The sequence below is a fragment of the Dipodomys spectabilis genome, unplaced genomic scaffold (assembly GCF_019054845.1).
Source record: "Dipodomys spectabilis isolate Male_0828 unplaced genomic scaffold, ASM1905484v1 ptg000066l, whole genome shotgun sequence".
Classification (NCBI taxonomy): Eukaryota; Metazoa; Chordata; class Mammalia; order Rodentia; family Heteromyidae; genus Dipodomys; species Dipodomys spectabilis.
Window position 1 is genome coordinate 315,072 of NW_024870743.1, and position 25,379 is coordinate 340,450.

At 63.2% G+C, this 25,379-nt stretch overlaps 1 protein-coding gene across 1 annotated transcript in view; it reads right to left on the reverse strand.

The window, feature by feature from the left end:
• Window positions 1-1,058: 1,058 nt before the first annotated feature.
• Eipr1 (EARP complex and GARP complex interacting protein 1) overlaps window positions 1,059-25,379 on the reverse strand; it is a 139,388-nt gene continuing 115,067 nt past the window's right edge. The window contains exons 10-12 of the mRNA XM_042680862.1: window positions 21,539-21,545; window positions 14,118-14,125; window positions 1,059-1,069 (exon numbers count right to left, since the gene is read on the reverse strand). The gene's annotated coding sequence lies outside the window, so the exon portion shown is untranslated. The remainder of the gene's footprint in view (window positions 1,070-14,117; window positions 14,126-21,538; window positions 21,546-25,379) is intronic.

Consider the following 25,379-nt stretch of genomic DNA (forward strand, 5'->3'; position numbering starts at 1 on the left):
GCTCAAATTGTGGAGCACTTGCCCAGCAAGTCCCAGGGTCTGTATTAAGGCTCCAGTTCACACACACACACACACACACACACACACACACACACACACTCACTTAATAACCTTTCATGCTACTCTCAGGCACGGGGTGGAAGGGAGCTCTTCACCTGACTTGGAATGCCACAGAACGCTGTCACCACCCCGCCGGCCGGGCGGGGGGGGGGGGGGGGAGGAGAAGCGGGCCCTCCCCACGGTGCCTCCAAGGGTGGTCCCCCCCCAGTCCTCCAGCACCAGTAGCATCATCTTCCTTGTTGTTTAAAGACCATTGAAGGAGAATTCAGCTCTGAGAACTAGGTTTAATTCCAAGAATAAGTTCATTTTTGCAAATGAATCTGTTTTGCTTTTGTATATTCATTTTTTAATCTGCTTTTTATCCTGAGGACTACACATAATGTCTGAAAGGTAAAAAGTATGCATCGCCATCTAAACCAGTCGATATTTACAGAGAATACAGACCAGGTACAGGCAACCCTCGACCCCCAGGGGCCAGGGGGCCCTCAGCAGGGTCTGGGCATGACAGGTGCACAGCAGGTCTGGGCTGAGGGGTGAACTGAGTCTCAGACCTCTGGCTGTGTCCACTGGGGGAGACCGGTCGGCCGTGCAGTGAGACTCAACTGCCTGGACCAGAGCACCTGCCTGCAGCCTCAGAAGCTCAGTGCACTTGCGCACAGCCTCCCCAGGCCCCGAGAGCAGCCCGTGCTGGTTTCTGTTGTGAACCAGGTGTGGTTGGTGTGCTGGGTTTAACCTGGGCCTGTGATCCTGCGGCGTCAGATGCTTAGACACACAGAGCACTCAACCAAATGCCACTGCGCCCTGCATCCTGCGCTCCACTGCACGGACACCACGGCCCCTCCGCAAGGGAGAGGGGTCGTGTGTGTGTGTGTGTGTGTGTGTGTGTGTGTGTGTGTGTGTGTGTGGTGACACAGGCCACAAGAGGGAACGCTCCCCAAAGCATCCTCCGTCTCCCAGGACACGTGGAAGACCTCCTCCTCTCCACAGTAATGTCGCTTTGGGCTCCGCTCTTATTCCCAGTGCTTGACGGTGCACTTTGATTCTATGGGGGATTTGTTGTTGTTGTTGTTTTTGTCGGTCGTGGGGCTTGAACTCTGGGCCTGGGCGCTGTCCCTCAGCTCTTCAGCTCAAGGTGAGCACTCTACCACTTGAGCTACAGCACCACTTCCGGTTTTCTAGTGGTTTATTGGAGATAGGAGTCTCACAGACTTTCCTGCCTGGGCTGGCTTTGAACCATGCGATCCTCAGATCTCCGCCTCCTGAGTAGCTAGGATGACAGGCGTGAGCCACTGGCGCCTGGCGCGCTTTGATTCTTAAGTCATGAAGAAAGCCTACAGGTGAGAAAGAAAAAACTGAGAGAAGGGCACGGTCCAGCCTTCGCCACAAGCTCAGAATTACCGAGAATTTACGGGACAAAGACCAGCGTTCTCTGCCAGATGTCAAAGTGTCTTCAGGAATATTTAACCAGCCTGTTGAAGTCTGTAACTTCTGAGGCTGGCTGACCCCCAGGTCATCGCAGCAACATTTCTGGGCTCTCCATTGTGCACGAAGCCTCTGCTGAGCTGGGGGCGGGGCGGAAGGCTCCAGACGGAAGGCCGAGAGCCCGGGCCGCACCGACCCTCCTGGCGCCTCCGCCACCCTCACCGCACGGGTCTTGCTTTAGAGAATCCCAGCATCTCTCGTGGCCGCACGGCCCTTGTGCAGCTGGCCCACAGCGTGAGCCCCCAGCACCTGGCGCCATTCCGCTCAGGGGCAGGTCAGCCAGAGCAGCTCCCACAGAAAAGCAGGCCGGGGCCCAGGACGGCGCAGATCGGGAGTGGAGCACTAAGTGCTTTCCACTTAATAGACCCTCAGTCCTGCCCAGTGCCTTTCCCGGCGTCCGCCGAGCACAATCGTCAATTGATTGCCGTTGGCAGTTTAAGTGGACTGTCGCTTAATTTGTGGCAGGAGGTTACCCGAACTTCACTCTGCAATCTCCAGGGCTCACCCTGTGTGCTTGGGTTCTATTCTCTGTCTTGGTCTAAGGCAGCAAATGAGAATTCTCTTTCTTTTAGAACAAGAAATTCAGTCATATACAAAAGGAAGGAAATAGATTGTAGCCCTCTGTCTTCCTCACAGAGGGAGGAGAGACTGATTTGTGTGTGAGCAGCGTGCGCACTATGGAGGGCTTGTGTGTGCGTCCGTCAGCTCTCAGTGGCTGGACAGCGCTCACAGAGGCATTCCCAGTCTGGACCCCTGAGAGGCAAAAACATGGAGGGTTCCCCGGTGCCGTTCCCCAGCCCCTGTGCTCGGGAGTCAGGGCACTCCCTCGGCAGCAACCATCAACGCTGTGCAGAAGGGCCAGGCAGAGCACTAGCCACACAGATGCCACTCTGCACAGCAAAGGTTACAGAAAGACCTTATGTCCCGGGACCACACACACACACACACACACACACACACACACACACACACACACACCGGGGTGCATCTACCCAGACAGCAACCTGATATATACGCAAGCAAGCACATGCACACAGACACACCCCACCCCAATGCCTGCCACGGTGCTCACACACAGCCACTCCCCACCAGAGTGAACACACATGCATGACACCCCTCCACCGCAGTGCAGACCCCAGACAACAACCTGACATGGTGTGTGCACACACACACATGCGCACGCGCGCACACACACACATACACACACACACAGAGCAACCTCCTCCTCGGCGTATACATACATGTCAACATCCTGCATAGTTCACTTATACACAACACCTGCACAGCACACAAACAAGACAATCCCCTGCATAACACACAAACACTCACAGCACAACCCTGTGCTGTGGTACACAAACATACATGTCAACAACCTGACATGGTTCATACATACAACCACCTTCTAGTGTACACACACACACACACAGTAACCTCCTCCTCGGTGTGTATGCACGTCATCACCCTGTATTGTTCACAGATATACCACACTACACACAGTATACACACTCAAGATAATTCCCTGCACAGTGCGCACATGAACTCACATGACAGCCCCTTGCCATTGTGAACTCCTGTCAGAATACACACACACACACACACACACACACACACACACACGGTGTTATGGCTAGGGTACAGGAATGGCAGCAGTAACTCAACAACCACCACGATAAAGAAGAACAAAATTCAAGCACCACCCAGGCAGAGGACATGTTTTGGGGCAGAAGCGGGAGTTCTCTCACAGAAGCAACGTGAAGGGAAGGGGAGTCGCACCTAACATGAGATGCCCAGACGCACATCATGAAGCAGTCACGATATGCAAATTCATAGTCTTGAACAGTAACTACAAAATACAAATCACCACTAACCCATCACAGGCCAGACCCTCACAGAGTGGAGATGAATTCTGCTTCTGCGACAGGCCAGGCCCTTACACACCGACTCCAGGGGAAAGCAACCAGACCGTCTTTATGGCAGGTATAAAAAGCTGGGGGAGCTGTCACCTCCAGCAGTCAACAACAAGCTCTGGGAAATTACAGACCTCTGTCCCGAGAGCCAGGCCCTGCCCCGGGGCCACGCACTCGCGCACGCACACACACACACACACACACACTCACGCACACACACACACACGCACGCACACACACACACACACTCACGCACACACATACACACACACACACACACACACGGGCCAGGCCCTGCCCCGGGGCCACGCACGCGCGCACACATGCACACACACACACACACACACACACACGGGCCAGGCCCTGCCCCGGGGGTCACGCATGCGCGCACACATGCATGCACACACACACACACGCACGCACACGCACACACACACACACACACACGGGCCAGGCCCTGCCCCGGGGTCACGCACGCGCGCACACGCACACACACACACACACGGGCCAGGCCCTGCCCCGGGGGTCACGCATGCGCACACACATGCATGCACACACACACACACACACACACACACACACGGGCCAGGCCCTGCCCTGGGGTCACACACGCATGCACGCACACACACACGGGCCAGGCTCTTCCCCGGGGTCATGCATGCACACGCGTGCGCATGCGCGCACACACACACGGGCCAGGCCCTGCCCCGGGGTCACGCACGCGCGCACACATGCACACACACACACACACACACACACACACGGGCCAGGCCCTGCCCCGGGGGTCACGCACGCACACACACATGCATGCACACACACACACACACACACACACGGGCCAGGCCCTGCCCCGGGGTCACGCACGCGCACACATGCACACCACACACACACACACACACACACACACACGGGCCAGGCCCTTCCCCGGGGTCACACACGCATGCACGCACACACACACAGGCCAGGCCCTTCCCCGGGGTCATGCACGCACACGCATGCGCATGCGCGCACACACACACGGGCCAGGCCCTGCCCCGGGGTCACGCACGCGCGCACACATGCATGCACACACACACACACACACACGGGCCAGGCCCTTCCCCGGGGTCATGCACGCACACGCGTGCGCATGCGCGCACACACACACGGGCCAGGCCCTTCCCTGGGGTCACACACGCATGCACGCACACACACACGGGCCAGGCCCCTGCCCCGGGGTCACGCACGCATGTGTGCACACACACACACACACAGAGCGTGTGCGCGAGCCATGCCCTGCGAAAGGCTTCCTCATGGAATGTCACGGCGTCGGTGGCAGCACCCAGTGAGAGCGAGGAATGACTCTAGTACACCAACACACACGCCTCCCACCCCAGGTTGTGCCAGGCAGCACTGTGCCTTTCCTGTGCCAACATTAAGCCTGGCACCCCTCTGTCAGCAGATGCCACCGTCTCCACTTTAAAGATGGAGACATGGCCGGGACACAGTGGCTCACACCTGTCATCCCAGCTACTCGGGAGGCTGAGAGGTGAGGGTGGGGGTTCTGAGCCCAGGCAGGAAAGTCTGTGAGACTCTCAGCTCCACTCAACCACCAAAAAGCCAAAAGCAGAGCTTGGCTCAGGTGCTAGGGCACTGGCTTTAAGCAAGAGTTCAGAGACAGCACCCAGGCCCCAAGTTCAAGCCCCAGGACCACGACCAAAACATGAGCAGACAGGTACAGAGAAGGTAAGTAGCTTATTCCTCACAGCAGCTTGGAGCGCAGCTGGCAGACACAAAACTCAGGCCTGCATGCGCCCACAGCTGGGCGGGAGGCGGGAGCCACACAGCACTAGCATGGAACCCAGAGCCCTGCCAGCCCTCTCCACAGCCCAGAGCCCACCAGCCCTGACCACAGCGCAGAGCACCACCAGCCCTCACCACAGCCCAGAGCCTCACCCAGCCCTCTCCACAGCCCAGACCCCACCAGCCCTGACCACAGCCCAGACCCCACCAGCCCTCTCCACAGCCCAGAGCCCACCAGCCCTGACCACAGCGCAGAGCACCACCAGCCCTGACCACAGCCCAGACCCTCACCCAGCCCTCTCCACAACCCCGACCCCACCAGCCCTGACCACAGCCCAGACCCCACCAGCCCTCTCCACAGCCCAGAGCCCACCAGCCCTCTCCACAGCCCAGACCCCACCAGCCCTCTCCACAGCCCAGAGCCTCACCAGCCCTGACCACAGCCCAGACCCCCACCAGCCCTCTCCACAGCCCAGACCCCCACCAGCCCTCTCCACAGCCCCGACCCCCACCAGCCCTCTCCACAGCCCAGACCCCACCAGCCCTCTCCACAGCCCAGAGCCCACCAGCCCTCTCCACAGCCCAGACCCCACCAGCCCTCTCCACAGCCCAGAGCCCACCAGCCCTGACCACAGCCCAGACCCCCACCAGCCCTCTCCACAGCCCAGACCCCACCAACCCTCTCCACAGCCCCGACCCCCACCAGCCCTCTCCACAGCCCAGAGCCCCACCAGCCCTCTCCACAGCCCAGACCCCCACCAGCCCTCTCCACAGCCCCACCAGCCCTCTCCACAGCCCAGACCCCACCAGCCCTGACCACAGCCCAGACCCCCCACCAGCCCTCTCCACAGCCCAGAGCCTCACCCAGCCCTGACCACAGCCCAGACCCCACCAGCCCTCTCCACAGCCCAGAGCCTCACCAGCCCTCTCCACAGCCCAGACCCCCACCAGCCCTCTCCACAGCCCAGACCCCACCAGCCCTCTCCACAGCCCAGACCCCCACCAGCCCTCTCCACAGCCCCACCAGCCCTCTCCACAGCCCAGACCCCACCAGCCCTGACCACAGCCCAGACCCCCACCAGCCCTCTCCACAGCCCAGAGCCTCACCCAGCCCTGACCACAGCCCAGACCCCACCAGCCCTCTCCACAGCCCAGAGCCTCACCAGCCCTCTCCACAGCCCAGACCCCACCAGCCCTCTCCACAGCCCAGACCCCACCAGCCCTCTCCACAGCCCAGACCCTCACCAGCCCTCTCCACAGCCCAGACCCCCACCAGCCCTCTCCACAGCCCCGACCCCACCAGCCCTCTCCACAGCCCAGACCCCACCAGCCCTGACCACAGCCCAGACCCCACCAGCCCTCTCCACAGCCCCGACCCCACCAGCCCTCTCCACAGCCCCGACCCCACCAGCCCTCTCCACAGCCCAGACCCCACCAGCCCTCTCCACAGCCCAGAGCCTCACCAGCCCTGACCACAGCCCAGACCCCACCAGCCCTCTCCACAGCCCAGACCCCACCAACCCTCTCCACAGCCCAGACCCCACCAGCCCTCTCCACAGCCCCGACCCCACCAGCCCTCTCCACAGCCCCGACCCCACCAGCCCTCTCCACAGCCCCGACCCCACCAGCCCTCTCCACAGCCCCGACCCCACCAGCCCTCTCCACAGCCCCGACCCCACCAGCCCTCTCCACAGCCCCGACCCCACCAGCCCTCTCCACAGCCCAGACCCCACCAGCCCTCTCCACAGCCCAGACCCCACCAGCCCTCTCCACAGCCCAGACCCCACCAGCCCTCTCCACAGCCCAGACCCCACCAGCCCTCTCCACAGCCCAGAGCCCACCAGCCCTGACCACAGCCCAGACCCCCACCAGCCCTCTCCACAGCCCAGACCCCACCAACCCTCTCCACAGCCCCGACCCCACCAGCCCTCTCCACAGCCCAGAGTCCCACCAGCCCTCTCCACAGCCCAGACCCCCACCAGCCCCTCTCCACAGGCCCCACCAGCCCTCTCCACAGCCCAGACCCCACCAGCCCTGACCACAGCCCAGACCCCCACCAGCCCTCTCCACAGCCCAGAGCCTCACCCAGCCCTGACCACAGCCCAGACCCCACCAGCCCTCTCCACAGCCCAGAGCCTCACCCAGCCCTCTCCACAGCCCAGAGCCCCACCAGCCCTCTCCACAGCCCAGACCCCACCAGCCCTCTCCACAGCCCAGAGCCCACCAGCCCTGACCACAAGCCCAGACCCCCACCAGCCCTCTCCACAGCCCAGACCCCACCAGCCCTCTCCACAGCCCCGACCCCACCAGCCCTCTCCACAGCCCAGACCCCACCAGCCCTCTCCACAGCCCCGACCCCACCAGCCCTCTCCACAGCCCAGACCCACCAGCCCTCTCACAGCCCAGACCCCACCAGCCCTCTCCACAGCCCAGAGCCCACCAGCCCTCTCCACAGCCCAGACCCCACCAGCCCTCTCCACAGCCCCACCAGCCCTCTCCACAGCCAGACCCCACCAGCCCTGACCACAGCCCAGACCCCCACCAGCCCTCTCCACAGCCCAGAGCCTCACCCAGCCCTGACCACAGCCCCGACCCCACCAGCCCTCTCCACAGCCCCGACCCCCACCAGCCCTCTCCACAGCCCAGACCCCACCAGCCCTCTCCACAGCCCCGACCCCACCAGCCCTGACCACAGCCCAGAGCCCACCAGCCCTCTCCACAGCCCAGAGCCCACCAGCCCTCTCCACAGCCCAGACCCCCACCAACCCTGACCACAGCCCCGACCCCCACCAGCCCTCTCCACAGCCCAGACCCCACCAGCCCTCTCCACAGCCCAGACCCCACCAGCCCTGACCACAGCCCAGACCCCACCAGCCCTCACCACAGCCCCGACCCCACCAGCCCTCTCCACAGCCCAGACCCCACCAGCCCTCACCACAGCCCAGACCCCCACCAGCCCTCTCCACAGCCCAGACCCCACCAGCCCTGACCACAGCCAGAGCCCACCAGCCCTCTCCACAGCCCAGAGCCACCAGCCCTCTCCACAGCCCAGACCCCCACCAGCCCTGACCACAGCCCAGACCCCACCAGCCCTCTCCACAGCCCCGACCCCACCAGCCCTCTCCACAGCCCAGACCCCACCAGCCCTCTCCACAGCCCCACCAGCCCTCTCCACAGCCAGACCCCACCAGCCCTCTCCACAGCCCAGGACCCCCACCAGCCCTCTCCACAGCCCCGACCCCACCAGCCCTCTCCACAGCCCAGACCCCACCCAGCCCCTCTCCACAGCCCAGACCCCACCAGCCCCTCTCCACAGCCAGACCCCACCAGCCCTCTCCACAGCCCAGACCCCCACCAGCCCTCTCCACAGCCCCGACCCCCACCAGCCCTCTCCACAGCCCAGACCCCACCAGCCCTCTCCACAGCCCCACCAGCCCTCTCCACAGCCCAGACCCACCAGCCCTGACCACAGCCCAGACCCACCAGCCCTCTCCACAGCCCAGACCCCACCAGCCCTCTCCACAGCCCAGACCCCACCAGCCCTCTCCACAGCCCACAGCCCCACCTGCACTAAGGCAGAGTAGAGGTTGTTTTCCTGATAATGACAAAGAAATGCTCATACAAAAACACCAGGGGAAATAAAAACGTGGGCATACCCCCCCCTTCTCCTCCTCAAGCTCACTCACAAGGACAGGTAAAGAGGAGGAGGAGGAGGAGGAGGAGGAGGAGGAAGAAGGGGAAGAGGAGGAAGGGGAGGAGGAGGAGGAGGAAGGGGAAGAGGAAGAAGGGGAGGAGGAGGAGGAAGGGGAGGAGGAGGAGGGGGAGGAGGAGGAGGAGGAGGAGGAGGAAGGGGAAGAGGAAGAAGGGGAGGAGGAGGAGGAAGGGGAGGAGGAGGAGGGGGAGGAGGAGGAGCAGGAGCAGGAGCAGGAGGTGGTGGTGTGGGCTTAGGAGGAAGGATTCAGAGGATGTTTTCCTCCTGCCTGAGCGGCAGCCCAGGGCCTCACGCATGCTAGGCTCTGCAGAGGGGGCTCTACTGTGGGGAGGGACCTGGTCCCCCAGACCAAGCACAGCTCCCGGCTGAGGCTCCATCTCCATCCTCCCCCATCCAGCTCTGTCTGAGAGGACCAGGACTGCGGCCTCTGACTGGGGCTCCAGCTCGCACTGCAGGCGGTCGATTCCGGAAGCACAGCATGGCTTGGCCCCCTGCCCCTTCGAGCACTTTCAATCCCAGCCCACAGCCAAGTTTAAATGAAGGAGTGGCTCACCTTAATCCCTCTTGGGTTTAATCACAGGCAGCATCTTGCGTATCTCAGAAGGCACACTCAGCCCTGCGGTAGGGAGTATGAAGGTCATGCAGGATTGATGTCCCTTGAGGGTTGAACCGGGCGACTGCCGGGAAGATGGCAGGTGGCGCCAGCCCGCACTCGGGGAGCCCCACACCTCACTGCACGCCCCAAGCAAGGGTCTGGGCACAGGGGCCTCGCTCTGCCTGCTTTCCACAGCACGCAGGCCGCCGTGCTCAGCACCCAGAGCCGGACTCCAGCACCGCCGGCCCCGGCTCTCCCGGGCACCGGGGCTGTTATTTTGCAGGCACAAAGCAGCTTCAAGGAGCAGAGCACCCGGGTCCGTCTCCAGCTTCCTCCCCAGTTCCACCATGGCGCCTCAAGGAGGCAGGGCCCTGGGTTCAGATCCTACACCCCAGTGCAAACAGCCCTTTGCAGACAGCCCTCCTTTGGGTAGACCAGTTGTCACCGGATGGCCAGTGTTTGATTGGCTTTGTCTACTGAGCACAGCATGGAAGCCATGATGGCCAGGGACAGGCGTCAGGAGATGCCAGGCTTTTCTGGAAGGAGCGTGAAGTCAGGTCCTCACTGCACCAGAACACAGGTGCCCACTGCCCTTGTCACGCCGACCACAGCACCCACGGGCCTTGACACGCCAACCACGGCACCCACCGCCCTTGCCACGCCGACGACGGCACCTACCACCCTTGCCACGCCGACCACGGGACCCACCACCCTTGCCACGCCAACTACAGCACCCACCGCCCTTGCCATGCCAACCACGGCACCCACGGGCCTTGTCACGCCAACCACGGCACCCACCACCCTTGCCATGCCAACCATGGGACCCACACCCTTGCCACACCAACTACAGCACCCACTGCCCTTGCCACGCCAACCACAGCACCCACCGCCCTTGCCACGCCAACCACGGCACCCACCGCCCTTGCCACGCCGACCACGGGACCCACCACCCTTGCCACGCCAACTACAGCACCCACTGCCCTTGCCACACCGACCACGGCACCCACCGTCCTTGCCACGCCGACCACGGGACCCACCACCCTTGCCACGCTGACCACGGGACCCACCGCCCTTGCCATGACCAACCACGGCACCCACGGGCCTTGCCACGCTGACCACGGCACCCACCGCCCTTGCCACGCCGCCCACGGCACCCATCACCTTTGCCACGCCGCCCACGGCACCCACGGGCCTTGCCACACCAACCACGGCACCCACGGGCCTTGCCATGACCAACTACGGCACCCACGGACCTTGCCACGCCGACCACGGCACCCACGGACCTTGCCATGACCAACCACGGCACCCACAGGCCTTGCCACGCCGACCACGGCGCCCATCGCCCTTGGCACCCCACCATGGGCACCCAGGGCCCTCACCGCACCCCACTACAGGCTCCGGGACCATGGGTTCAACCCTACCACGATGCCCAGGGCCTTGGGCTCAACCACACAGGCCCCTCACAGAGCAGCTGCGAGCTGCAGCACTGTCTGCCACGCGGTCCACCATCACAGCCCTGTGACCAGTCAGGACCACACAGCGTGCGCCTCACGCAGCATTTGCCTCCCATCCATTTACCCACTCTTCTCTAGCTGTGCTCACCCTTCACACCGCCTCCACGTCCACAGGGGCCTCCCACAACCCCGGACCCACGTCCACTCCCGGCTTCCCTTCCCCCACGGCCTCCTCCCGACCCAGGGATTCCAGCTTTTCCTTGGTGAGGATGTGAGGTGACACTGAGAGACAGTCAGTCAGGAAAGCCAACCAGGCCCCAGGCTCTGTGAGCACATTCATGCGTTCATGCCGGGAGGGCTCACACAGGAGCACTGTGTCACACAGCACCATGTCACACAGGAGCACTGTGCCACACAGGAGCACTCATGTCACACAGGAGCACTCATGTCACACAGGAGCACCGTGTCACACAGCACCATGTCACACAGGAGCACTCATGTCACACGGGAGCACTCATGTCACACAGGAGCACTCATGTCACACAGGAGCAGTCATGTCACATGGGAGCACCGTGTCACACAGGAGCACTCATGTCACACGGGAGCACTCATGTCACACAGGAGCACTCATGTCACACAGGAGCACTCATGTCACACAGGAGCACTCATGTCACATGGGAGCACCGTGTCACACAGGAGCACTCATGTCACACAGAGCACTCATGTCACACAGGAGCACTCATGTCACATGGGAGCACCGTGTCACACAGGAGCACTCATGTCACATGGGAGCACCGTGTCACACAGGAGCACTCATGTCACATGGGAGCACTCATGTCACACAGGAGCACTCATGTCACACAGGAGCACTCATGTCACACAGGAGCACTGTGTCACACAGGAGCACCGTGTCACACAGGAGCACTGTGCCACACAGCACCATGTCACACAGGAGCACTGTGCCACACAGGAGCACTCATGTCACACAGGAGCACTCATGTCACACAGGAGCACTCATGTCACACAGGAGCACCGTGTCACACGGGAGCACTCATGTCACACAGGAGCACTCATGTCACACAGGAGCACTCATGTCACACAGGAGCACTCATGTCACACGGGAGCACTCATGTCACACAGGAGCACTCATGTCACACAGGAGCACTCATGTCACATGGGAGCACTCATGTCACACAGGAGCACTCATGTCACACAGGAGCACTCATGTCACACAGGAGCACTCATGTCACACGGGAGCATTCGTGTCACACGGGAGCACTCATGTCACACGGGAGCACTCATGTCACACGGGAGCACCGTGTCACACAGGAGCACTCATGTCACACAGGAGCACCGTGTCACACAGGAGCACCGTGTCACACAGCACCATGTCACACGGGAGCACCGTGTCACACGGGAGCACTCATGTCACACGGGAGCACTCATGTCACACGGGAGCACTCATGTCACACGGGAGCACTCATGTCACACGGGAGCACCGTGTCACACGGGAGCACTCATGTCACACGGGAGCACTCATGTCACACGGGAGCACTCATGTCACACGGGAGCACTCATGTCACACGGGAGCACCTGTCACACGGGAGCACTCATGTCACACAGGAGCACTCATGTCACACGGGAGCACTCATGTCACATGGGAGCACTCATGTCACACAGGAGCACTCATGTCACACAGGAGCACTCATGTCACACAGGAGCACTCATGTCACACGGGAGCATTCGTGTCACACGGGAGCACTCGTGTCACACGGGAGCACTCATGTCACACGGGAGCACCGTGTCACACGGGAGCACTCATGTCACACAGGAGCACCGTGTCACACAGGAGCACCGTGTCACACAGCACCATGTCACACGGGAGCACCGTGTCACACGGGAGCACTCATGTCACACGGGAGCACTCATGTCACACGGGAGCACTCATGTCACACGGGAGCACTCATGTCACACGGGAGCACTCATGTCACACGGGAGCACCGTGTCACACGGGAGCACTCATGTCACACGGGAGCACTCATGTCACACGGGAGCACTCATGTCACACGGGAGCACTCATGTCACACGGGAGCACCTGTCACACGGGAGCACTCATGTCACACGGGAGCACTCATGTCACACGGGAGCACTCATGTCACACGGGAGCACTCATGTCACACGGGAGCACTCATGTCACACGGGAGCACTCATGTCACACGGGAGCACTCATGTCACACGGGAGCACTCGTGTCACACGGGAGCACTCGTGTCACACGGGAGCACTCGTGTCACACGGGAGCACTCGTGTCACACGGGAGCACTCATGTCACACGGGAGCACTCATGTCACACGGGAGCACCTGTCACACAGGAGCACTCATGTCACACGGGAGCACTCATGTCACACAGGAGCACTCATGTCACACAGGAGCACTCATGTCACACGGGAGCACTCATGTCACACGGGAGCACTCATGTCACACGGGAGCACCTGTCACACAGGAGCACTCATGTCACACAGGAGCACTCATGTCACACAGGAGCACTCATGTCACACAGGAGCACTCATGTCACACGGGAGCACTCGTGTCACACGGGAGCACTCGTGTCACACAGGAGCACTCGTGTCACACAGGAGCACTCATGTCACACAGGAGCACTCATGTCACACAGGAGCACTCATGTCACACGGGAGCACTCATGTCACACAGGAGCACCTGTCACACAGGAGCACTCATGTCACACAGGAGCACTCATGTCACACAGGAGCACCGTGTCACACAGGAGCACTCATGTCACACAGGAGCACTCATGTCACATGGGAGCATTCGTGTCACACAGGAGCACTCATGTCACACAGGAGCACTCATGTCACACGGGAGCACTCATGTCACACAGGAGCACTCATGTCACACAGGAGCACTCATGTCACACAGGAGCACCTGTCACACAGGAGCACCGACAGGCGCTGTGTAGGACTTCACATCTGCTCACCCAGCGCCCCCTCCCCCATCACAGGTCTACGTGGGCAGTCTGGACGTCACCTGGGCCACAGGCACCGCCCTCCTCTGGCCGGTGGATGCTGGCTGACCCTGTACTGGTGACAGGTGACCCGGCTGTCCTGACGGAGGAGGCTCACTTCCACAGGCCTGCAGAGGGCGCAGCACCGGCCGTGTGCAAAGCCTGCGGCCCGTCACAGCCCAGCAGGCTCCCGGGAGGCTGCGTCCAGTGTCTGCCTGTGTCCAGGACTCTGGCCATGCGCACAGAAGCCCCATGAAGTGTGCTGTCTCCACCACTTGAACTGAGCAGAGCTCTGTCTGTCTGAATTAACAATAAAGTGAGTCAACCTCCAGGTAACCTGTGCTTCTACAAACATCTGCACACAGCAGCTACTGCAAACACAAACCAAAACTCCTGAGGGGGAGGGGGCAGTGAGCCACGGCTGCAGGGCGTCCCGGGAAGCCGCTCCCCAGAGCTGGCCACGGCTGCAGGGCCGTCCCGTCCCCAGAGCTGGCCACGGCTGCAGGGCTGTCCCGTCCCCAGAGCTGGCCACGGCTGCAGGGCTGTCCCGGGAAACCGCTCCCCAGAGCTGGCCACAGCTGCAGGGCGTCCCGGGAAACCGCTCCCCAGAGCTGGCCACGGCTGCAGGGAGTCCCGGGAAACCGCTCCCCAGAGCTGGCCACGGCTGCAGGGCCGTCCCGGGAAACCGCTCCCCAGAGCTGGCCACGGCTGCAGGGCCGTCCCGTCCCCAGAGCTGGCCACGGCTGCAGAGGTGTTCCCGGGAAACCGCTCCCCAGAGCTGGCCACGGCTGCAGGGGTGTCCCGTCCCCAGAGCTGGCCACGGCTGCAGGGGCGTCCCGGGAAGCCGCTCCCCAGAGCTGGCCACGGCTGCAGGGGCGTCCCGTCCCCAGAGCTGGCCACGGCTGCAGGGGCGTCCCGTCCCCAGAGCTGGCCACGGCTGCAGGGGCGTCCCGTCCCCAGAGCTGGCCACGGCTGCAGGGGCGTCCCGTCCCCAGAGCTGGCCACGGCTGCAGGGCGTCCCGGGAAGCTGCTCCCCAGAGCTGGCCACGGCTGCAGAGGTGTTCCCAGGAAGCCGCTCCCCAGAGCTGGCCACGGCTGCAGGGCGTCCCAGGAAACCGCTCCCCAGAGCTGGCCACGGCTGCAGGGGCGTCCCGTCCCCAGAGCTGGCCATGGCTGCAGGGGCGTCCCGGGAAGCCGCTCCCCAGAGCTGGCCACAGCTGCAGGGGCGTCCCGGGAAGCCACTCCCCAGAGCTGGCCCAGCCTCGCCCTGTCCTCTTCCAGGAATGTGCCCCGGGCACCGCACCAGCCGGTCGCTGCTACCGTCTCTAACGCCCAGGCTCTCCCGACAGCAGCCCCCAGAGAGGACTGAGCGTGGTGGGCGGGGCCTCACCAGCGACCCAGGAAGTAGTAAGGCTGAAAAAGCCTGCCACAGTGGGCGGACTTCCCAGCGTGGCACACCAGCCCCTGGAGGCCCCGAAGTGATCTGTGTCACCCGGGAAGAAAGTGGCCGAGGGGCAGGACGGGCCGACCCCGTGAGGCTGGCCCCTGTGCCTTCTCCCCAAGCCCGGCTAGCTGATGACCGGGGACAGCTGGCTCCTGTGACCACAAAGCACCCCCCCCGGAAGCCTTCCACCAGCCACTCGCTCCAGCCCACACGGAAAAGACCACCGCTCCAAGCTGCTGAGGAAATGTTTCAGCTTCTACTTCTAGAACAGTCCAGAACAGCACAGCCGTACACCTCACACTGACCTGTCCCTCCTACACCGCTCCCACCGTCTCCCGAGTCACCGTGCAAGTCACGAGTCACACGTGGGATCTTGCAGTCCCCGCCCCCACCGCCAGCTGGGTGTGTGGCACCCAGGTGAGCCAGCACGGCCTGCGGCTCAGCTCACGGTCACAGGGCCGAGGCGCGGCGCTCACCCCAACGCAGGCAGGGCGTGGCCAGACCCCGGGTGATGACCGCCTGAGCAACCCTTGCTCTGCCAGGCTGGTCCTGTGCACACCCAAACAAGCGTGCAAGGCCGTTCACCTGAGGGGTGCCGTCAGCTTGGATCCAAGTCTGTGGAGTGCACACTGACAGGGAAGGACAGAGGAGCTTCCACACAGAAGCCGCTCTTTTCCATGGGAAAAGTTCATGTCAGCAGAGCATTCTCCCCCGGCCCTGTGCGTACGGCCCATGACGGCTCCTGGGGGCCGTGCTGGCTCCATCGGTCAGGCCTCCAGCGCATCCAGCACACAGGACGATTAGACAGCACCAAAACAATATGAAGGCAATTCCAGCATAGCCATTTTCCATACGCTTATTAAGCAGTAAGACACAACAGGGCATGAATTATTATGCAATAACTCATGCTTAGAAGCAATGCTAGACACTGACGTCAAAGGATTCATCATTATCATATATTCAGTTCTATTTTTCTTTTTCACACTATAAAAAACCATGTCTAGATCTCCTAAAACCATCATAGCAACATCAAAAAGTGGAAGGGGCTATCAGCCTCGACAGTGGAAGATAAACCAGCCACTGAGCAGAAAACATTCTTGAAGTTCTCTACTTAGGTTTGGGTCCTGTTGTCAGGAGATAAGTGACCTGTTTGCTACTCCTGCTTTCAAAACAAACCACACATGCATGGCAAAAAGGAAGTTCCAGGTCCAAAAGCCCAGGAGGGCCAGCTGAGGCTCAGGGACACAGCTGTGCCCTGGGTGGGCAGGGCCGGGGCTCAGGGACATGGCCATCTGCTGGACCGGGAGGGCCTCAAGGCAGGGCTACAGGACACCTCCCGGATGTGGCCGGGCTGAGCCCTGGTCGTACCATGCGGAGGCCATCTTTCCTGCGTGGGGGAAGCTGGCGAGATTGCGGTCACAGAGCCAGGCACAGCCCTGCGGGCGAGGCGGCCCCATGGTCACAGCTAATGCCTGTCCTCGTCGGAACGTGGAATGGCGCCCTGCCACCCCTAATGACACAGGACAGCAGATGGGCTTCAGCACCGGAGAAGAGACGAGAGGGGAAGCCGGCAGTGTGCGGCCACCCGTTCCCGGGAAGCTAATGATGGCCGCGGGCCAGCCGGAGGGAGGTGGCTCATTACAGTGACGTCCCAGCGCTGGAGCTCTGGCTCGGGCCCAGCTGGGAGAGTCATTAGCAGCGGCACAGAAATCTGTGAGGCCTGGAAATGGGAGTTCGAAGTCCTAACAACCCCACAGAACAAAGTGCCTTCCCTCTCCTGCCTCCACTCACCCCGGCCCAGGCTGGCCGGGGCCGGTGCAGGCCGGTGGGGACACAGTGGGGGTGGGGAAGAGCTTCAGCGGCGTTGGCCCCCACTGCACACCTCGCCTCCCCAATATCCATTTAAGACCCGCCCTAATATTTACCCAGCGCCATCCAGCGCCTCCTCTCATTCTCTACCTACCGTCACCCAAACCGATGCCACCCAGCGCCTGCCCAATGCCCACCCTATGTTCACTCTCTTCCACCTCCATGTCCAACTCAGTACGTATCATAGGTAGGCCAGTCCCTGCCTCAGAGCCTTCTAGAATCCACGGGCCTGGCCGCCAGGATGTGGGCCGGCACTGGGGCCACAGCTGCATCCATGCTGCTCATCTGACTTCAGCTGAGTCCAAACCTGTGGTCCGGAGTGGTCACCTCCCATAGATGCTCGGGGGCTGCTGGCCAGAGCCGCGAGACGCAGGAAGCAGAGAACAGGAAATGTTCCGCTCAGACCGGACGCAGCAGGGCCTCCCAAATCCAAGGGGGCCGGCGTCCCGGTGCAGGCCCGCGCACGGTGTGCAAGCCCGCGCACCGTGTGGCCAGGCGCCCAGGAAGTAGCAGGGGAACGCAGTCCACAAAGTGAACCCTAAGCTTCAGCCTTTGCTAACAGAAACGTGCTGGCAGCGTCACCACGCGCAACCATCTACAAACTTCATCAAGAGGGAGACGGGAGCGGCGCAAGTTCTCGCCTTCTTTCAACTTTTCTGACAGTTCAACTGTTTCTAAATATTGTGTTCAGTTAAAAGTAAAACCAAACAGCATCCACAGGAGCAGGGTCCGGGACGCAGAATTCTGATCACTCCCACCCACCTGCCCGCCCATCCACCCACCCACCCACCCACCCACCCGCTGGCTGCCCGCCGGCCACCTATCCCGGGGTCTTGGGCCTCCTATCCATAGGACAAAGGCACCAACTTGCACGTGCACCTGTGAACCTGGATTTCCAAGAGCCCAGCTAGCGCTGTCCCCACGTGACCCGAGCCTGGGCTCCCCCGGTGCCAGACCCAGCTAGCGCTGTGCCTGCGTGCCCCGAGCCTGGGCTCCCCGGTGCCGGGCCCAGCTAGCGCTGTCCCCGCGTGCCCCGAGCCTGGGCTCCCCCGGTGCCAGGCCCAGCTCTTCCCCACTCAGCCCTGCATGCCCCGAGCCTGGGCGACCCGGTGCTGGACCCAGCTCTTCCCCACAGAGCCCTGCGTGCCCCGAGCCTGGGCGACCCGGTGCTGGACCCAGCTCTTCCCCACAGAGCCCTGCGTGCCCCGAGCCTGGGCGACCCGGTGCTGGACCCAGCTCTTCCCCACAGAGCTCTGCGTGCCCCGAGCCTGGGCGACCCGGTGCTGGGTCCAGCTAGGGCTGTCCCCACATGCCCCGAGCCTGGGCTCCCCGGTGCTGGACCCAGCTCTTCCCCACAGAGCCCTGCGTGCCCCGAGCCTGGGCTCCCCAGTGCCGGGCCCAGCTAGCGCTGTCCCCGTGTGCCCCGAGCCTGGGCTCCCTGGTGCCGGGCCCAGCTCTTCCTCACTCAGCCCTGTGTGCCCCGGGCCTGGGCTCCCCGGTGCTGGACCCAGCTCTTCCCCACGGAGCCCTGCGTGCCCCGAGCCTGGGCTCCCCGGTGCTGGACCCAGCTCTTCCCCACTCAGCCCTGCGTGCCCCGGGCCTGGGCTCCCCAGTGCCGGGTCCAGCTAGCGCTGTCCCCGCGTGCCCCGAGCCTGGGCTCCCCGGTGCCGGGCCCAGCTAGCGCTGTCCCCGTGTGCCCCGAGCCTGGGCTCCCCGGTGCCGGGCCCAGCTAGCGCTGTCCCCGTGTGCCCCGAGCCTGGGCTCCCTGGTGCCGGGCCCAGCTCTTCCCCACTCAGCCCTGCGTGCCCCGGGCCTGGGCTCCCCGGTGCTGGACCCAGCTCTTCCCCACAGAGCCCTGCGTGCCCCGGGCCTGGGCTCCCCAGTGCTGGGTCCAGCTAGGGCTGTCCCTACGTGCCCCGAGCCTGGGCTCCCCAGTGCCAAGCCCAGCTCTTCCCCACGCAGCCCTGCGTGCCCCGAGCCTGGGCTCCCCAGTGCCAAGCCCAGCTCTTCCCCACGCAGCCCTGCCCCAAGCCTGCACCTTGCCGGCAAGGGAATGAATTCCACTTCCGGATCACTCCTCCCAGCTCTTCCACGCCTCGCCTCCAAGGACCTGGAGGTTTTCCAGCCAGGACAGCCAGGGAGCACCAGCCAGCCAGCAAGCCATGTCCCTGGGCCCATGCTGCCCGCAGAGGGGGCCCAGCCTCCCAGTGAGGCCGTCCCAGACGGCCTGCCCCTCAGGAGCTAGTGCTGGGAGGTACCCTGGCCACGGTCCCATGGGATGGACAGTCACAATGGGGCTGTGGATGTTGTTCAGCTGAAACCCACGGCAGGGGTCAGCCAACAAATTTCAGCACCTCCAAGAGGGCTGCTCACAGGGCAGGAGCAGGGGGGAGCGCCACCCCCCTCCTGAACCCAGAGTTCCTGTCTGAGCCTTCAACCCCATCCCCCAAAGGCTGACTTCAGAGTCCTTCCTCCGCCAGGCCCTGCTCAGCATGGGGCACTATGCTCACAGCCCGGCCTGCTGCACACAGCAAGACTCAGCCAGGGACAGTGCGCTGCTCTGATCTGGCTGCCTTCTCCAGGCCAGGCCAGTCTCTGGACGGAACTTAAGAGTCACTGACCACACAACTGCATGCCTGATAGAGTGCAAACCATGCTACAAGCCTCAGCTGGGAGCAACCCTGTGGGCCCAACCGGCTGCTGCCTTCTGCTGAAGCCACCAGCACTCTGCAGACCTGAAGTCAGGCAGCCCCGGCCATGCTTCAGATGATAGCGCTCAGCCGGAGCCAGAGGTGCACCTCTTCCTCCTCCAGCTCACCTGGACCACTCCAGGGCTGCTGGGTGCCGGAGGCTCACGCCTGTAATCCTAGTCATGCAAGAGGCCGAGATGTGAGGATTCTGTTTCAAAGCCAGCCCTGGTTCAAGCCTCAGGACCGGCACACACTTAAGAAAAGGTCTTGGTCATTTTCTGAGCCGAGGATTAAAGCGTTCTTCAACAAGCGCAGCAAACTCAAGCTCTTCCACTGTCAGACATGATGAATCACCCACGGGCGTTTCTAGAGCTATCTGCCTGGCACCCAAAGGCACAGGGCCTAGGAGGGGCTCCACGGCCAGGGCCGCCTCGGCCCACACTGACCTTGAGAAGCACTGGTGCGGGACTCTGCGAAGGGCATCTTCGCCGCCCCGCAAACCTGCGGAGGAGCTGGCAGGCGTGGGCAGGGAGGGGGGGCTGAGAATTACGGCTGTGCCTGGCTCTCCATCACGGCACCTGACACGCATTCCAGCACATGATCCATGGGCGGTCACGGAGGGCGGCCTGGCGGGTGGGTGCTTCATCTGGAAGGTGAGCCTCGGGGCTCCTCTTCTCCGGGGGCTGCAGTGTAGACTTGGGCTGAGTCTGATCTGCAGATGGAGCCCGCCCGGCCCTCGCCGGCCCTGGGCTCCTGCGGCAGCCCACGGGAGCTGTGATGAGAGGTGGTGTTGAGCTGAGGCTGAGCAGATCAAAGCGGCGCGGCCCGGGCATGTGGGGGAGGGGGTCTGGCCGCCGCGGAGGGTCAGCGTGCCTGCGACACCACCCCGCTGTGCCCCCATGCACAGCCAGAAGTGGGGGGCAGGGGCTGCTGGGCAGATGTGCGTCCTGGCCTGTGTGCCGGTTCCGGCCATTACCACGCACATCTCCCTCCATCCAGGTAAGTAAAGGCCGAGCGTGGCGCCTGGTCCGAGCATCTCACAGCCTCCACGCTGCGGCCCTGTCCACGGCACACACCAGTCCTCTAAGGCTCACCACACTAGACACACTGCACACAGCTCCGGGGGAGGCCTGTGGTGGCATATCTGAGCCCCCGAATGGGTCTCCCGCGCGGCTTCTGTGGCAGGGCCTGCGCCCAAGGCCAGCCACGGCCAGCCACTGACCGCTGCTTCCACACAGCTGTACCTGCGCCCCCTCCCAGGGAGCCCAGATCCCCGTCTACGCACTGTCTCCGGTCGGCATGGACCTCCCCAAGAAGCTAAGGAGCGAGCCAGCAAGCCTCCTGCCACCTGCAGGCCTGCACACCATGACCAGCTCCACGGCCACCAGAACGCCCTCAAGGTCAGTCGTGTGGTACGCCCTGTTATCCCACCCCATCCGGCCCTGGGCCTGTAGCAGAGTGTGTGCCAGGTGCCCTCAGCCTGGGATGGCCGGTGAAGCAGGGGCACTCGGCGCCAGGAGGACGGGGCTGCGGGGCAAAGCCCATCTGGCCAGCAGTGGCGAGGGAGACCGAAGCCGTGCAGAGCAGTTCCATGCGCTCGTTAGGCTGTGGAGGCCGGCCCCCAGCAGCGGCCCTCACCCCAGCCCTGCCCTGGACACAGGACTCCAGGGGAGCCAACTCCTCTTCCACACGCAGGCCCAGTGCAGACCTGACCAGCCACGCCTGGACCCGCTGCCCACGCCAGCCCAGCAAGGCCACCCCAGCACTCCACAGGCCTGAGCGGCTTCCTCCTCCTCCTCACCCCTCCCTCCAACTCCTGCTCTCCTCTCCTCACCCCTCCTGACTCCAGCTCTCCTCACCCCTCCTGACCCCAGCTCTCCTCACCCCTCCTGACCCCAGCTCTCCTCACCCCTCCTGACCCCAGCTCTCCTCACCCCTCCTGACCCCAGCTCTCCTCACCCCTCCTGACCCCAGCTCTCCTCACCCCTCCTCTGACCCCAGCTCTCCTCTCCTCACCCCTCCTCTGACCCCAGCTCTCCTCTCCTCACCCCTCCTGACCCCAGCTCTCCTCTCCTCACCCCTCCTCTGACCCCAGCTCTCCTCACCCCTCCTGACCCCAGCTCTCCTCACCCCTCCTCTGACCCCAGCTCTCCTCCTCCTCACCCCTCCTCTGACCCCAGCTCTCCTCCTCCTCACCCCTCTGACCCCAGCTCTCCTCACCCCTCCTCTGACCCCAGCTCTCCTCACCCCTCCTCTGACCCCAGCTCTCCTCTCCTCACCCCTCCTCTGACCCCAGCTCTCCTCACCCCTCCTCTGACCCCAGCTCTCCTCACCCCTCCTCTGACCCCAGCTCTCCTCTCCTCACCCCTCCTCTGACCCCAGCTCTCCTCACCCCTCCTCTGACCCCAGCTCTCCTCCTCCTCACCCCTCCTCTGACCCCAGCTCTCCTCTCCTCACCCCTCCTCTGACCCCAGCTCTCCTCTCCTCACCCCTCCTCTGACCCCAGCTCTCCTCTCCTCACCCCTCCTCTGACCCCAGCTCTCCTCCTCCTCACCCCTCCTCTGACCCCAGCTCTCCTCTCCTCACCCCTCCTCTGACCCCAGCTCTCCTCCTCACCCCTCCCTCCTACTCCTGCTCTCCTCCTCCCCACCCCTCCCTTTGACTCCTTTTCCACTCCAGCTCCGCAGCTCCCTCCGGGCACGTGAGCCTGGTGCAGGCACATGCTGCGGCGGTGGTGGCACACAGCTGCCCACTGGACAATGTCCCAGTGGGATAGGATGGGATGTCGTGCCACCCTGTCAACAGAAACATGGAGCTCCAGCTGTCCCTGAATCAGGGCAGAGGCTGTGTTGTGTAACATGCTTCTGCATGAGGCCAGGGAAGAGGCGCAGGGCCGGCCCCCAGGGGCCTGCACAGAACCAGTGGAGGGAAACCTCTCTAGAGGTGAGACCGACAGAAACGAAGGCACGCTAGTGGTACACAGGAAGGGCAGGTAGATGCCGAACTAAAACACTGCACCACTACCCCCTCCCCATCACCAGCCAGAGAGAGGGAAGGGAACACCTGGGAGAGAGCTGCAGATGCGGAGCATCTAGGCAGAGCCCTAGATGCGGCCTGCAGAGCTGGGGGTGGCCCGGGTGGGCCTGCTGGGCCCGCGGCGGCCTGGGGCTCAGATCCCCTCAGTGCCACAGGCAACTCAGACTCTTAAGGCCATGAAAGGGGACATTTGCTCATGAAGCAGGTGAGATCGCCGTGCCGACCGATGGTGCTGTGCATGTTTACAGAGGCGATGCTGTGCTTTCATGGTGTTGGGGATCAAACCCATAGCGCCACACAGGCCTGGATAAACGTGCAGCACTGAACTGTACCCCAGCCCAGTGGGGTTCTTCACGAGCAGGGTCTCAGAGGCAGAAGGCCCTGTGCCCATGCCAGTCTAGAACTCACCTCTCACCAATGGCCGTCCCTGCCGTCTGGGCTGGCCGGCCAGCGCCCCTCATCTTGTTATGGACGTCATGTCCTCTGCTCTCACTGCCAGCTGTCCAGGAGGCGTACAGTGGCTTCCCTGCCTCTAAGAGACGGAGGAGGCGCTGCGGGCAGAGCCTGCGCTCACAGCAGGACCACAAGGAAGCTGCACACAGCCCTCCTCTGGGTGGAGAGGAGCTCATGACCTGAAGCTAGGATAACAGAACGCAGGGTCAGATCGGAGACAGATCCAAGGTGCTGCAGGGGCCGGGACCCCTGACAGAACACAGATCGGATTGGTGACAGGGGTGTGAAAGGCAGCCTGAGAAATTCACCTACAGTGCGTCAAAGGTCCAAACACAAAATGCAAACCACGGAGAATTCAGAAGAAAATACGGGACAAAAGTGCCCAGTCCCTGCCCAGAAAATGATCATGACCGTCCACTCACGATGAACACGTGCCACGCGTGGTACAGTGGCCACGGTGGGAGGGCAGGCCCACAGTGCCCACACAGCCACCAGGAAGCACGTCCCAGGCCCGCCCTGCTGCGTCTGCCCCAGACAGAAACACAGGGATGGAGCCAATCCAGGTGACTGGGCCAGTGCACAGGGACCAGGGCAGGCACAGAGCGGTCAGCACACCAGTGCACACAGGAGGCCTGGGGCGGTCAGCACACCGTGCACACAGGAGGCCTGGGGCGGTCAGCACACCAGTGCACAGGGCAGGCACGGAGCGGTCAGCACACCAGTGCACACAGGAGGCCTGGGGTGGTCAGCACACCGTGCACACAGGAGGCCTGGGGCGGTCAGCACACCAGTGCACAGGGCAGGTCTGGAGCGGTCAGCACACCAGTGCACAGGGCAGGTCTGGGGTGGTCAGCACACCGTGCACACAGGAGGCCTGGGGCGGTCAGCACACCAGTGCACAGGGCAGGTCTGGAGCGGTCACCACACCAGTGCACAGGGCAGGTCTGGGGTGGTCAGCACACCAGTGCACACAGGAGGCCTGGGGCGGTCAGCACACCAGTGCACAGGGCAGGCACGGAGCGGTCAGCACACCAGTGCACACAGGAGGCCTGGGGTGGTCAGCACACCGTGCACACAGGAGGCCTGGGGCGGTCAGCACACCAGTGCACAGGGCAGGTCTGGAGCGGTCAGCACACCAGTGCACAGGGCAGGTCTGGGGTGGTCAGCACACCAGTGCACACAGGAGGCCTGGGGCGGTCAGCACACCAGTGCACAGGGCAGGTCTGGGGCGGTCAGCACACCAGTGCACAGGGCAGGTCTGGGGTGGTCAGCACACCAGTGCACACAGGAGGCCTGGGGTGGTCAGCACACCAGTGCACAGGGCAGGTCTGGGGTGGTCAGCACACCAGTGCACAGGGCAGGTCTGGGGTGGTCAGCACACCAGTGCACAGGGCAGGTCTGGGGTGGTCAGCACACCAGTGCACAGGGCAGGTCTGGGGTGGTCAGCACACCAGTGCACGGGGCAGGCACGGAGCGGTCAGCACACCAGTGCACAGGGCAGGTCTGGAGCGGTCAGCACACCAGTGCACGGGGCAGGTCTGGGGTGGTCAGCACACCAGTGCACGGGGCAGGTCTGGGGTGGTCAGCACACCAGTGCACGGGGCAGGCATGGAACGGTCAGCACACCAGTGCACAGGGCAGGTCTGGGGTGGTCAGCACACCAGTGCACGGGGCAGGTCTGGGGTGGTCAGCACACCAGTGCACGGGGCAGGCATGGAACGGTCAGCACACCAGTGCACAGGGCAGGCACGGAGCGGTCAGCACACCAGTGCACAGGGCAGGTCTGGGGTGGTCAGCACACCAGTGCACAGGGCAGGTCTGGGGTGGTCAGCACACCAGTGCACAGGGCAGGTCTGGGGTGGTCAGCACACCAGT